This window comes from Pygoscelis adeliae, unplaced genomic scaffold, assembly GCF_000699105.1.
Source record: "Pygoscelis adeliae isolate BGI_AS28 unplaced genomic scaffold, ASM69910v1 Scaffold346, whole genome shotgun sequence".
Lineage (NCBI taxonomy): Eukaryota > Metazoa > Chordata > Aves > Sphenisciformes > Spheniscidae > Pygoscelis > Pygoscelis adeliae.
Window position 1 is genome coordinate 248,069 of NW_008824902.1, and position 4,044 is coordinate 252,112.

Here is a 4,044-nt window from a genome sequence, read left to right on the forward strand (position 1 = left end):
TTGCCCCCATGCCAGCGAGGGGTACTTGCCTCCCCACCAGAAGCCGGGGGCTGCCCAGTGCCAGGATCCCCCTCTCTGTCCAGGGATGAGGAAGCAGAGATATGTTTCTGTGTCTGTTCAAGGCCTGGCTCTGCCTTGCACGGTTTCCACCCAGAGGAGCTGTGTTTCTCTGGCTCTCCGAGCCATTCCCAGCACTGCCGTTCGGCAAATGGCAGGACAAAAATAGCTTCTCTCCAGGGGCTGCAATAGGGCTGCTCAACTCTGCTGTGCTCTGCTCCGCTCTGCTGCATGAACCCAGGGCTGATCTCGGAGCAGGGACTGCACAAGCTCCTCCAGCCATCTTAGGTAGGCACTGCCTGCCACTCTGAGCCATGCTAAGGGGGTATCACAGGGTAAGCCCGGATCAGCTTCGGTGTCCATGAAGCCACAGCTGTAGCCCCTCTCCCTTGACAACTGGGAAAGGGAAAGATGGAAGGGGACCAGGACAGAGAAGGGAGAGCGCCTGGGCTGGGGCACTCGGAAGCACGAGCAGGTTTCTCCTCCTTGGCTGCTGCAGACAACCTGCCAGCCAGGTCCTCTGGGGCTTCCCAGCCCCAGGGCTCCCAGCTCAGGCACGAGCTCTGCCGGAGGTTGTCTGCCTGCTGTACGGGCTTGGGAGGGGGAGCACCAGAGCTGTCAGACCTGCTCACTGAGAGATGTACCAAGACTGTGAGCTCCGTCTCCATGGGTAAAGCAGCACAGCGCAGGAGCTGGCTGGCCAGCCGCTGCCAGGGAGACGGTCCTTTTCCCTGCCTGTCTTTGCCAGTGCAGACAGACCACGGCACAGCAAGTGAGCTATTAAAGAACAGCTCCAGCCAGCCAGCAAACACGCGCTCATTCATCATTCTGGAGCAGGCAGGGGGACGTGCCAGCTGCTTCAGCCAGGACCCCTCACAAAGCCCATGCCCAATAGCTCGGCAGCCTGGAGGGGAGCTGGGATCAGACTAGGGGACCCAGGACCCTCCAAAATGCTTTTTCATGTCCTGGGGGTGCTGGGAGAGCTGCCCTACCCCAGGCTGGGAGTTTGTGCATTTCTGAGCCACAGCCCCAGCATGGCAGCATCATGCAGAGCCAGCTTGGAAAGGACGTGAGGGTTGGCATGGGCTTCACCAAGGCCTGACCCGCCCCCACATTCCCACCTGCACCGGGCAGGCAGAGCTGCACAGCTCTGTGCAGTGGGAGGCTCAACTCAGGTGGAGCAGAGTGGGAGACTGGCTGCCAGGCACCCGCAGGGAACTGTGTGGTTCCTGCAGGTCAACACTAGCTCTTTTAGAGCCTTTGCACAGTACTGCCTGGTTTTACCCCTGCTTCTCTCCCCTGGTGCCACTGTCTCCCTGCCTGTTGCCATCCCTGGAGCCCAGCCAGCTGTGCTGGGTACTGGAGTGCTCCAACTCCCCATCTGGAACACCCCTGATTCAGGACAGGGATACCCCTTTACACAGCCCAAATTAGGGGCCTGGACAAGAAACCATCCCTTTGTTGGTGCTAGCATGTAGCTGAGGTATGTGTTGTCCTGGCTAGAGTGACCCTTAGTAGCAGGGGATCTGTGTATGTCAACATAATACAACATATCAACATAATCTGTGGCAAAGCCACACCACCAGCAGCTGAAGATTTGGCCAAGGGCAGGAGCCTGAGAGCAGCTTTGAGACTGACTGTGCCTGGAGCCCTACTCTGTTCTTCCCTCGCATCCAAGGGCATGTCATTCCAGCTGCCTGGGGTGGGAACCCCAATTCCCTGAGGAAGGGAAATGCTGCCCTCCTCTCCTGCTTTGTGCCTTTCCCTGCCAACTGACCATTTACAACCGAGACCTAAAGGAAGAGCCAAGCAGAGATGACACCAAGGACGTAGCTTGTGCTATATCACTGCCTACCAGCCTCAGGGCTGGAGCCTGAAGAGTGAAACTGAAGAGGGGGGATAAGATCCTCCTCTTTCACGTGGAAGAGCAGCTGCCTCCCAAGTAAGCTGCAAAGCTGCTTCTTTACCTGCCTAAGAAACATCCTGTTCTTGCAGGGCTTGGGTAATTCCCTGGTGCTTGCAGGAAGCCCTTGCCGCTGCCAGCAGCGCTGGCTTGGGGAAGGACTATGGGCTCACTGACCTCCTCTACCCCAGAGCTGCTCCCGCAGAGGGACACAGGCAGCTGCAGGCAAGAAGGGAATAACTGGCCCTAGAGCTCTTCTGCTGCTCATAGCCAAGGCCTCAAGCTGCTTCACTGAACAGCCCTGGGCTGGATTTTTAAACAGGCTTCAGCCAAATCTCCCCTCCTGGGAGTGGTAGGAGATGCACACACACTGAGCTCCTCGGTGCTGGTAACTGCAAGCCCAGCTGGGGGAGGCAGGGGAGCTCTCCCACCCTGTCCTCTGCGCGAAAGCTTGCAAAGCCCAGCTCATCACTGCTGAATACAAATAGCCCTTCTTAATGAGTTCGGGGAAGCCAACTTGGGAGAGCTCACACAGGGCGAGGTGGCTTCATGTGTTTCAGTTGAAACAATCTGAGAGCAATTTTACTCCAGCAGGAGCAAGCAGTATGCAGGAAGGTCTCTGCTTCCTCACTTGCAAAATTCAGCTGTGGGTTTCTGATGAGACCATGTTTGCATACCAGAAAATCAGTCCGTCCTCAAACATGCAAAGAGAGCAAAGACCACAAGCTCCTTCTCATCCCCTCCCTAGGGCTCCTCCATCTTCTCAGCTAGGTTGAAGTCAGCTCTGTATATCTAAAGGTGCTGACTTAATCTTCATCAGGAACCTTGTCCTGATTATCTTCCTCTGTATTTGTACCCCTTTACCAAATTCTCCTGGTTACTTCAGACCAGCCTAAACGGGCCTCGAGTAGGTGATGCTGGCTCAGGTCCACTTTGATTCTGGCCACTCCCAATGCAAACCTCGGTGTCTGGAGGTCTGTGTGCACATGTGCATGTTCTTTGCAGATCCCACTGCGGCCTCCTGCAAGGAAACAGCGGGACATGGCTGGCCACAGCGCAGGATACGTGAGAATGGGACTTTGCCCTTCTTCCCTGCCATGGCACAGAGGGCACAGCTTCTGCTCTGCCCCAGATGTGGCACGTCAGTCCCAGGCACCAGGAGGCCCGGCTGGAAGTCTGAAACCCGGCTCTGAGCCTGTGCTTTCGTTGCAAACACCTCCAGCATCAGCAGTGCAGGAGGAAGCGGAGGGGCTGGTTTAGCTCCTCCCGGTTGATAATTCATTACTGTCTGTTAGCCCGGATCCATCCGGCAGCAGCTACATCCTGGCACCGACATGTGTTCATTTCACACATAAAATGCTGTATCAAAATGCATCATTGAGACATTCTCCCTGAAACCTTTCCCAGCTGCCTCTCCTGGCGCTTTACATGCAGGAGCAGTCCCGGCAATTGGGGCGTTTTGTTCCTAATGGCTGCCTGGCACCCGCCATAGCAATCAGAGCTGCAGGATCTGTCCTCCAGCTCATGAGAAATACAAGGGGGATCTTCCTGCAAGGGGCAGGGAGGCAGCAAGCAGAGGGTGCAGGTTTCATCCATGGTGTGCTCGGATCTGGAGAGGGAGAAGCAGCCTGTGTGCACATGGCTGGTTTATCGCATACCATTTTGCAATGATGCAGAAATGCAGCATCTCTTCCCTCCTCCCCTGAGGGCTCTGGGAGCCCTGGGCAGCAGGGCTGGCTGGTCTTGCCTTGGGGACCTGGAGGAGGCCCCTTCCCCTTTCTCCAAGGTCCCTGACTTTGGCCTGATGCTGGTGACTGCCAGCGTGGTGGTAAATCTCCCCTCCGGGGCTGAGCGGGAAGACCCAGGGGGGGTGGGGGACCCAACGCTTGCACAGCAGGTGCTGGGGGTGCTCCCCCCAGGCTGGGTGCCTCCTGACTCCCTACAGAGCCGTGCTCTGGGTCGGGCTGGTTCTCGTGAGAGCTGGGGCTCTCCCACCAAGCCTAGGCCCTTCATGGCGGCTGTCGAGTCACAGCCAGCCTTTCCCCAGCCCCAAGCCTTCTCCAGCTGCCCCCCCAGCACACACT